At 37.9% G+C, this 11,624-nt stretch overlaps 1 long non-coding RNA gene across 1 annotated transcript; it reads right to left on the bottom strand.

The window, feature by feature from the left end:
* Positions 1 to 422: 422 nt before the first annotated feature.
* LOC149164344 (uncharacterized) lies at positions 423 to 1,330 on the bottom strand. Its single transcript, XR_016260231.1, has 2 exons — positions 1,114 to 1,330; positions 423 to 740 (listed from the first exon to the last, which is right to left on the bottom strand). It is a non-coding gene; the product is annotated as an uncharacterized LOC149164344 (long non-coding RNA).
* Positions 1,331 to 11,624: the final 10,294 nt, after the last annotated feature.

Here is an 11,624-nt window from a genome sequence, read left to right as displayed (position 1 = left end):
CTAGGTAAATAATCACCCGTCAAAAAACAAAATTGGGTATTTCCATAATGGATACAGGGAGCTTAAACTCAAAAGTAAACTAACAGAGCGTTGCAGATGCCACATACTTGCACAAAATAAAAATTGTCAAAAACATTCTGTTACTCTTCCCCATCAATACTCAGGTGAGAACACATGCCACTTCTCATGAATATACAGAAGATTTACGCTGAATTGATTGCAATTAAATGCACCAGATAATCAGAAAATCTGGTGTGTGAAGGGAATTTGTAAATTTCCACAACTGTACAAAAAGAAAGAAGAACAACTGTACAAAACTGAATAAGAGGACTGGTATAATGTATGTTTGTAAACAGTCCTCATAAACATTAATTAGCAATAAACAAATTTGACTGTACAGCAAATCCTGAGGGTTCGTTAAATCATTTGATTAAACTCTTAAATTTTGTACATGTTAGGGTCAAGTTCAAACCCTCTTGAATATCTTTTCCAGACGAATTCTAAGAAGAGAGGCCTCCTTCGAGGAGCAATGTGCTCAGAGGAACAGCTACTGCTTGCAATTGATCACTCATTGTACATGTGATCTGCATAAGAAGGCGACCTTGAGAAAGCCCTTCTGTACATTGAGAGCGTGGAGATCCCTTTTTTTCTTTTGCATTATCAGAGTCGCGGTTCCTGAGGTACTGCTCAGCCAAGACCAATGCGATATCCGCCATTACAGAGATATTGTTGTTCCTCTACTGTTGCAACAAAAAAACCAGACACAACACAGATGGAATCACAGAAAAGAGCATAAGAAAATCGGCAAAAAATTTGCTGAAATTTTGCGGAGTTAATGCTCGCAACGGCAAAGATTGAATTGAATTTATAAGGCCATGGATAAGATCAGCTGAAATTTTGCGGAGTCATTGCTCACAACGGCAAAGATTGAATTGAATTTATAAGGCTATGGATAAGATCAGATTAAAGTTCCTACTTCCGACGCCGTGATTTCCCAGAAGCTTCATAGAAAATCCCTCACTATTCCAGGTCTCTGCGCCTGTTGGAGGACAGACTCTCGCCATCGCGTAATTTATTTAATGAGAATTTCCACCGAACAAGAAACGGTCATACCTTTTCGTTTGAGGTGAAACCCGGCGCCCCACTTTCGGTTTTCCTCTTCCGCTTTTCCATGTGCGCACTCGATCCATCGGTTTTGGATGCAGTTAATGAACGGAGAAGTTCAAACTAGATATTTATGATGCGGAGAATAATCGACATTGCTCGTCATTATACCTGGACTCTGGTGGCTCTTCCATTGACAATATCTTTATCTTGATGATGAATCTTGTTTTAGAATTGAAATGTGAACCTAAAACTATGAATAATTGACATTGCTCGTTATTATACCTTGTTTCTTGTAGCTTTTTCATTGACAATATCTTGATGATGAATCTTGTTTTAGATTTGAAACGTGGCCTTAAAATGATGATCGACATTGCTCGTCATTATCCCTGGACTCTTGTAGCTCTTCCATTGACAATATCTTCATGATGTTTTAGATTTGATACGTGAATTCAAAATGATGAAGATTGTGGATTATTCATTGAATTTATAATCAAACAAAGGTTAGAGATCTTAGATTAGAAGCCATTTTTAGCAGAATTAGAACTTTGGTAATAAAAATGCACTGTAACATTGAATGGTTCCATTTGTAATGTTATAATAACAAATTCGCTTGACTCCTAATCCATTTCGACTACCTAATTAGGAGAAAAAAAGGATGTTTTTAATTAATGGACAACTTTTCAACCAACCAATTCCCTAATTTTGAGGTTCTCAATCCTTTTGCATATAGAAAATCTCTATATGAATGGGTGTATGGGGTAGTTTTGAAATTGTAAATCATGAACATCAAGTTACTACAACTCCTTGGCACTATAAGAATGATCTACTCATGTAACCCATCTATGTGCATTTTTCACAATCTTTTATATAAATAAAATTCACCATTTTTTGTAAAAATAACATTTCTATTTATGTGTGAATATGGTGTGTGTGTGTGTGTGTATACATATATATAGAGAGAGAGAAATTAGGGCCCTCTTTGTGATTTGGAGGATGGAGATGGGTATGTAGCTATGAAGGGCCTATGGTTTCATAGGGTTTCCTAGAGGTTGCGACTTGGGTTTACTATAATACCATTTGATTTTGGAGTATAATATTCAAGATGACGGACCACTTACTATAGGCAGGGAAAGGGTCGTCGTTTGCAGGTTGGAAAACCTCAGTGACCGGTGGAAAATTAGAGGCGGGAAGCAGACAAAAGGATGAGGTTGTTGACTATGAGTATGACTCCAGTGATTTCCAGTCTATTTGGTCGAAAATGCCACATCAGTGGGCTAAGGTGGAGGACTAGGCAACAACTAGCTCTAAGGATAGGGGAGACATACCTATTATTCAGCCTTAAGAGATGGTCATGTCAGAAGGATCCGTGGATAACTATTAAGGGAACCCTTCTCAGTAGGGGTGGTATTTGTCCTCAGTAAATGGGTATCCAAATTAGTCGGGGGATGAAACCCTATCTTAGTTTCAAGGTGAAGATTCAAACAAACAAACCTCTGGAAACCATTTTGGTGTAATACAAGGACGTGAGTTGCTACAAGCAGAGGCAGAAGCAAAGCGGGGAGATATCAATTTGTTAGAGGTGGAAGGGTTTCTCTCTCAGTTATTTAGTGAAGGTATTGACACAAGTCTCGAAAACATTCTAAACCCCAGTATCGCTTAACAACCCCTCCCAAGGGTCGGTGGAGGACCTTATGAGGGGAATTATCAATAGTCCTTTGGTTTCAACTCTAGAAAGGAGTGAGCCTGGAGGAAATGAAAATGGTAAATATTTGTCGGCAGAAACCCTAGGGGTTCAAGAGGGCTCGGTCGACCAACATCGTCCTAGTAAAAAGAGAAAAAATAGAAAATGCCCTAAACTTATAAATGAAGACCAAAATTTGGTAGTGGGGGAGGATAGCTAGGGGAAGTGATGGAAATGGCAGAGAAAGTACTGGTAGGGTGGGTGATGGGCAAAGACTTTTCGATAGAACTCTTGCACAACTAGGTTGAGAAGGAATGAAAGAATTTGCTAGAGGAATTTCCCAAGGTCAGTACCCTAACACAAGGTTGGTTCATGCTTAAGTTTAACTGAATAGAATCAACTAGTTGGGCCCTAAGAAAGACATGGAGTGTAGACTCCACGTCGATATTATTGAAGTGATGGAATCCACTGTTTGATGCACGTCGTGAAAGGATGGAGGTTGCTTCTATTTGGATTAGGCTCCCAAGATTGTCGTTGCAGCTCTGGTCTAAGGATGCTTTTAGAGTTATTGGGAATAAGTTGGGATCCTTCTTAGAGGCCAACATGTCGTTTGAGACCAGCAGAAAGATGGAAACAATGAGGGTTTTGGTAAACTTGGACCCTTGTGATGGATTGTTTTCGGAATAAAACATTTGTTATAGGGGTTACGAGCACAAACAACAAGTGGACTATAAAACCTTAGCTCAATTTCAAGGTGAAGATTTGAATGCACAAACCTCTGGAAACCCTACTGGTGCAATACAAGGACGTGAGCTGCTACAGGCGAAGGTGGAAGCAAAGTGGGGATATATCAATTTGTTAGAAGCGAAAGGGTTTCTCTCTAGGTTATTCAGTGAAGGTTTTGACACAAGTCTTGAGAACATTTTGAACCCTATATTGCTTAACAACCCCTCCCAAGGGTTAGGGGAGGACCTTATAAGGGGAATTATCAATATTCCTTTGGTTTCAATTGTGGAAAGGAGTGGGTTTGGAGGGAACAAAAATGGTAAATCTTTGTTGAAAGAAACCTTAGGGGTTGAGGAAGGCTCATCTGAGCAAAATCATCTTAGTTAAAAGAGAAAAAATGGAAAATTCCCTAAACTTAAAAATGAAGACCAAAATTTGGTAGTGGGAGAGGATATTAAGCTAGGGGAAGTGATGGAAATGGCGAAGAAAGTACTGGTAGGGCGGGCGAGGGGTAGAGACTTTTCGGTGGAACTTTTGCACAACTGGGTTGAGAAGGATGTTGAGAAATCTAGAGCATTCAAAGTTACAAGATTTCTCTGCTTGATAATTTCTTATGATATACTTTTACTTCTTAACTTATAGTCTTCTCTTTGTTAGCTTATTAATGTGTTCTTTTCATTAAGACAATTACCAATATGCACAAAAAAAGAAAAGTGACACAATATGTAGGCTTCTCAGCCAAGGCCAAAACCTCTCACCTATTAAGAGGAAAACCCGATTAAAATTCTTCTTCTAAATCTTCAATTAATAACTTGTACCAAGACCATGACATAGACCCTTGACTCTAGTATCCTCCCAAGAACCTTGTCACTAACCTTGATGCTTTGCCTCTTCCTTTCTTCGCCTTTCTTCTTGATATTGAACTACTCTCCTCAGGTCCTTCTAGAGAACCTCAGTCTCTATATTTTCACTGCTCCTTCTCGACTTGCCTTAGAGAATCTTGGTCTCTAGGTCTTAATTGGTTTCCTCTAGAGAAACCTGGTCTCTAGATCTTTGCATTAACCTTTCTAGAAGAATCCCTCCTTGCTACCCCAGAAGAAACCCTTTCTTGTTGCCCCAGAAGAATACTCCTTCGCTTGCCCAAAAGAATATTTTCCACATACCCAGAAGAAAATCCTTACTTATCCTTCCTTCGCACTTCTTCTTCACCCTTTTCTACACACTTATCTTTTACCAAAGGCTTGTCAAGTTGCTTGATCGAATTATTTTCCTTTAAATGAGGTTGAGTAGGCTATATATACACGTCTTCATATGACATTTAGGTCGACATAATAGTTGGAGTTAGGCTGACTTCATCTAGAGATTTCTTCCATCTTTGTAGGCCAACTTGAAGAGGATAGATGGCAAGTTCTTGGAGAATACTTTACATAGACAATCTTGACCTTTTACAAAGTGTAACATGACTTCATTACATGACAATGATTCTAACATTTTATGACCAAATGATAAATAAATCCTAAAGACTCTCAATGGGAGTCTCGACTCAAAACAAAATCCCTTGCTCATGAAACCCATGAAGCAAGTCAATATAATCATTTTATTTTTCTTATTTACATCTCACTACATAAAATCATATTTACATGTCATTATGAAGACCGACCTAGTTACACTTTTCAACACTCCCTCTTAACTAGGGAGGTATTCATAATGGTACTTGGACTTTCTCAATATGAAGAATCTCTCATAAGAATAATTCGGATTTGTAACTCATTTGTATAGCATCATATCAACCAGCATTGTTACATAGCAAGGCCTTGACTAACAACTCTATCTCTCCACAAGATGAGAGCACAATGCTGGCGAGACCAATGATTTATAAACACACTCATCATTGTCTCTCTCGGAACATACCCCACTCAGTTTCTCTCAAGATATGCTCCATGAGGACTATTCTTTTCCTGGACTCCCCAGTCCCACAAAGAATATCGGTCCTCCACGACTACTCTTATTGTTGGATGCTCTATCCCATCCTCAAAGAGAATCGGATACCAAATGATTACACAATACTCCATTTTGTCTTCCCAAGTGAAGACCAAAATGACATGTCTATCTCTCCTTTTCAAACCAGGAGGACATATTCCAATAAAGGAATGTACTCATTCCTATCACAAAGGAATGTACCTAAGCTCGCTGCTTAGGAAATTCCAAGTTTCTTCCATGTAAGAAACTTCTTCTGTGGCTCCCTCTTAACCAAGGACCTATCACATCTCCGCATGTGGAGATCCTCAAACACCCAGCTGCTTGAAGGGATCCTTCCTTCGATGTCATGAATTTCTTCTTCGTTAAGGAATCTTCATCTTTAGGAAATTCTACATAGGGCACAGATCATCCATCACTTTTATTCATGAGTTTAGTCATGTCCTTAACTCATCAGAAAGTGATCTATCAAATTTTGCATCTGGCTTTGCTTAATGTTAATTTGCTTTCATGCCATATTGTTCGGAGGGACATTACATCCTTCTATATGGTCCACTTGGAAGTCATTCATAGATTTCCCTTTGGCGGTCCTACATAAGCCCATCCAGATATTTTTTCAAAATAATCAATGAACACTTCAAATCAAAATTACTTTGTGATGATATTTCACCATGAAATATCCCTGTAAGTATCAGCATCCTGCATGAAGATTGACACATCTCCCACAAATATCCATTGTCAAGGGTCTCTATCTTTTCCTGACTTCTATTAGAGTCTTCACATCTTTTCGGGAGATCTTCTAGTAGAATCTTCTTGGTCTTCGGATGTTGAATGCATTCTACCTTTGTTGCATATCTTTATGATCTCTCCCCACATTTTCACACTTCATTCTCAGGAGCTTCCAATCATAGCTCCTTGATTGTTCCTCATGATTCATATGAGAACATATTATGTTGATTTCATCTAGTGTGACTTATGCTTTTCTGCAATATTTCGGAAAAGGAGATTCCTTCTTCTCTTGATCATATTTCCCAAGATGGAAATAGTGATCCATATTATTTGCAACCATATGACATGACTTTCATAATATCCATGTAAGCATACATACCTCATCTTTCTTTTGGTTATCCAGATTTCCTGTAGCAACTTCATTCGAAAGAACTTTATCCTTTAGACCTGCTTTCCTGTTATGTCATCATACCATCATCCCTTGAATCCCATGAGTTGGAATTGATGAAACATTTGCTTCCTTTCTAGATCGGTGAATCCTTTGACAAGGATTCCATCAAAGAAACTTGAGGATCTTTCATATCCTCACTTGGCAGATGTTTTTCTTTATTGACTATGATGATCCCAGTTGATGATGACCTCTGCTTCTTTCTATAAGTATCAATGAGGTTTCCTAAGAGCTTCTTAAAACAATTTATTCCATACATACTTTTTGTTTTCATGTCATGAGCTCTTACTGCTAATGCTTCTATCACGATGCTATTTTCTAATTTGATGCATTCTATCTTATTTACATTGCATCCTATCTATAGCTTACAAGTGAAAGGTACCTTCTAGTGAAGAAGATCATCTCAGTCATAGTAGAGATCTTTTACTTCTTCATTCTTAAGTTTCTTTGACTCAGGATCTTTCACTTCTTCAATAATGTGGGCTTCTTCCCTATTCCTCTTGTCCTTACTACGGTTAGGACAATCTCTTTTATAGTGCCCAAGTTTTTGACATCCATAGCATCTTACTTTATCCATGTTCCTTCTTTTCTTTTGATGACCAAACTTTCCAAATTTCCCTTTTCTTCTTGTCATAGTAGCATATGCTTGATTCTGCTTATTTGGTCCAACATCAATCTTTGCCTTCAATCTGGTTTCTTTGATCTTATAGAGTGACCATAGATCTTGAAATGAAGTAGTCTCTCTCTTCCCATATAAACTTGAAGTGAAGTTACCCCATTCTTCCGGTAGTGCATTTAGTACCAATGTGGTCATTTCTCTATCAAACATAACTTCTCCTAGGTCTTGTAGTTGATATCGTATTTATGATATCCTCATGAGATATGAGGCTATTCCATGTTCCTTGGATATCTTTAGTTTGTAGAGTTCTTTCCTTATTGAGATTATTTTTCATGCAGTACTTACGAAAAACAACTCTACCAATTTGTCAAATATAGCTTTTGCAGTCTCCAACTTTGATACATATGGGATTAAAGTCTTTTATAGATTCTATAAGAATCCATTGGGCTCTCACTTCTCCCTTCATGTATCTAGCATGTGCTTGAGTATCTTCCTTTGGGGGTTGGGTTACCGATCCCTTGATGTGATCCATGACCTCATTTTCAATAAGATTCAGGTCTATCCTTTTCTTCCATGCAAGGTAGTTTACAACCCCAACCAATTTATTGCTTTCCTTGCAAAAAGACATTTTGATATTATCAGATATAGTCATAGACTTACTTGAGTGATTGTTGCTTGCTTCCTCCTTAATCTCGATGTTGACAGAGGATCTTCTTCTTGAGTGTTTGATGAGAGAGAGCTTGATTCACGATCCTTCTTGAATGTTCTAGTCTTTCTTCTTTCTTGAAGAGCTTCCACTCCTTTGATGATGTGATGATCTCTGAAGTGCTTCTAGGGTTTCAGTCTTTCTTCCTGCTTCCTTCTTTCAAGGCTCTTGCTAGAATGTATTTCTTCGATCTAGGGTTTCAGTTTGATGAAGATATATATCTCGTGCTTGGTGTTCTTTGACTTTCTTTGAAGTTCGATTCTTGTGTGTTTGTTTTCTTTGACTAACCCTTTTGTCTTCAACACCTAAGCTTCAATACCATGTTGAGAAATCTAGGGCATTCAAAGTTACATGATTTATCTACTTGATAATTGGTTGTGATATACTTTTACTTCTTAACGCATAATCTTCTCTTTGTGAGCTTATTAATGTGTTCTTTTCATCAAGACAATTACCAATATGCACAATAAAAGACAAGTTACACAGTATATAGGCTTCTCAGCGAGGGCCAAAACCTTTCACCTCTTGAGAGGAAAACCCGATCAAAATTCTTCTGCTATATCTTCAATTGATAAGTACCAAGACCATGACATAGACCCTTGACTCTAGTATCCTCCCAAGAACCTTATCACTAACCTTGATGCTCTGCCTCTTCCTTTCTTCGCCTTTCTTCTTGATCTTGAATTGCTCTCCTCGGCTCCTTCTAGAGAACCTCGGTCTCTATCTTTTCACTGCTCCTTCTCGACTTCCCTTAGAGAATCTCGTTCTCTAGGTCTTTACTAGTTTCCTCTAGAGAAACTCAGTCTCTAGATCTCTACTTCGACCTTTCCAGAAGAATCCCTCCTTGCTGCCCTAGAAGAAACCCTTTCTTCATTGTCCCAGAAGAATACTCCTTCGCTTGCCCAGAAGAATCTTTTTCACATACCCAAAAGAAACTCCTTTCTTATCCTTCATTCGCACTTCTCTTTGCAGCTCCTTCTTTGCACTTCTCTTTTACCGAAGGCTTGTCGAGTTGCTTGATCAAATTATTTTCCTCTAAGTGAGGTCGAGTAAGCTATATATACACTTCTTCATATGACATTTAGGCCGACATGATAGTTGGAGTTAGGCCGACTTCATCTAGAGAGTTCTTCCATCTTTGTAGGCCAACTTGAAGAGGATAGATGACAAGTTCTTGGAGGATACTTTACATAGACAAGATTGACATTTTACAAAGTGTAACATGACTTCGTTACATGACAATGACTAACATTTTATGACTAAACGAAAAATAAATCCTAAAGACTCTCAATGGGAGTCTTGACTCAAAACAAAATCCCTTGCTCATTAAACTCATGAAGCAAGTCAATATAATAATATTATTTTTCTTATTTACATCTCATTACATAAAATCATATTTACATGTTATTATGAAGACCAAACCTAGTTACACTTTTCAACAAAGGAATGGTGGCAAGTAATACAAGATTTTCCCAAGATCAGTACCCTAACGTGGGATTGGTTCATGCTTAAGTTTAATTCTGTGGAATTAGCTAGATGGGCCCTAGGAAAGACATGGAGTGTAGACTCCATGATGATATCACTAAAGTGATGGAATCCACTGTTTGATGCATGTCATGAAAAGATGGAGGCCACTCCTACTTGGGTTAGGCTCCTAGGATTGTCATCGCAGCTCTGGTCTAAGGATATTTTTAGAGTTATTAGGAATAAGTTGGGATCCTTTTTGGAGGCCAACATGTTGTTTGAGACAAATGGAAAGGTGGCAATAGTGGGGGTTTGGGTAAGCATGGATACTCGTGATGGATTGTTTGAGGAATTAAACATTTGCTACAGGGGTTATGAGCACATACAACAAGTGAACTATGAAGGAATTCCTTTAAGATGCCACAAGTGTTACAAATATGGACACATCTAGAAGAATTGCCTTTTCCTTTTGTGGGAAAGAAGGAGAGATGGTTATCATCTTTTGGAGGTCTTGATAAGGTTAAAATGATGGTAAATGTCTAAAAAGATGAGGAGATTAATGCACAATCACAAGAAAAGAGCTCTCTAACCCCTGTGTAGACGAATGAGAATGGTGATATAGTGATGAAGGTGCCAACCGAACCCGGGATGCAAGATGATCATGATGATCCTCGTTCCACATCAGGTCCTCTATCTACAAGGAAATAAACTCGGCGGTTTACACCCTTTCTAAAGTAGGCATTCAATAGGTCGTGGTACATGGAAGATCACAGAACGGACAAGGGAAACATCTTATGAATACTTCCGTAGGCCCTTTATAGAGGGTTTGCAATAGGATCATCCATGATCTGAATCTACACTTTTATCCATTTTTTATTTCTGTCAATATATGGATATTATGATGGACTGTGTATATTGTCATCTTCATGTAATCTTTATAACAACTATATAGCAAACTAGACAAACATGTAAATCAAGTCTGTTTTTTTCATTTTCCAACATTATGAGGGGATCTTGATGATCTCTTATTCATGTACAAAGGTGGTTGACAGATTGCTGATATTTTTATGCTTTTTGGGGGGACCTATATGGTTTTTGAATGCATAGTGGTGCATCTACAGAATGTAATTTCCATTTTAAGTAACAAAAATTAGCAATTTTTTTCTAAGAAAAATATTATTATTTTTTATTATAATAATATTATTATGTTAATTAATATTAATATTTAATTTAGTGAAAAATTTAGAGAAAGTGATCTACATATTTTTGTAAAAACAAAATTTCGCTTGAATAATGATGTTGGTCCATGGAGAAAATGAGATTAAAAAAGAAGCATACACATACTTCCATTCCTCCCTTAGAGCTAGAGATGCTTCTTCCTCACATAAATATATGGAATTTGTTTCCCTATACCCTCAAATGGTTGACCTAGAGGTTTTCTCCCTATTGGAATGCCCAATTGACAAAGATGAAATTCTTCTGACTCTTAAAGAGATGGCCAGGGGTAAGAGCCTTGGTCCACATGGTTGGACCATTGAACTATTTCTCCATTTTCAAGAAATTATGATAGATGAAATCACAGACTTAGTGGAGGAGTCTAGAAGACTTGGCAGGGTCTCTAGGGCTGTGAATGCAACTTTTATTGCCCTAATCCCAAAGTCCATGGATCCGACCTCCTACTTGGATTTTTGTATGATTTCTCTCTGCAGCATGATATATAAACTTATTTCCAAAACAATTGTCATCTGAATCAAACCAATTCTTGCTAGATTCATCTCTCCGGAACAGTTTGGCTCCTTGAGAAGCACCAGATTCACGATGCAGTGGCCATTGCTCAAGAGTGCATTCATTCCATCAAAACTCGAGATATTGATGCTTGTCTAATGAAGATCGACCTCTCTAACGTATTCAACTGTGTCAATTGGGAATTCTTATGGATGATTTTGACAAAGATTGGCATTGGCCCGATCATGTCAAATTGGATAAAGGCATCTATCTCTTCGACCAATTTTTTCATCCTGATCAATGGTAGTCCCACTGATTTCTTTGTTGCATCGAGAGGCCTTTGACAAGGTTGTGCCCTATCTCCTCTTCTTTTCCTTTTGGTTATCAATGACCTGAGTAGAAGCATTCTTGAAGCAAGGATACAAGGCATATTCTCTATCTG

The sequence above is a fragment of the Pinus tabuliformis genome, chromosome 5_1 (assembly GCF_031772625.1).
Source record: "Pinus tabuliformis cultivar Carrire ecotype Pingquan chromosome 5_1, CPIR1, whole genome shotgun sequence".
NCBI classification, from domain to species: domain Eukaryota; kingdom Viridiplantae; phylum Streptophyta; class Pinopsida; order Pinales; family Pinaceae; genus Pinus; species Pinus tabuliformis.
This window is presented reverse-complemented; position numbering and strand designations above follow the sequence as displayed.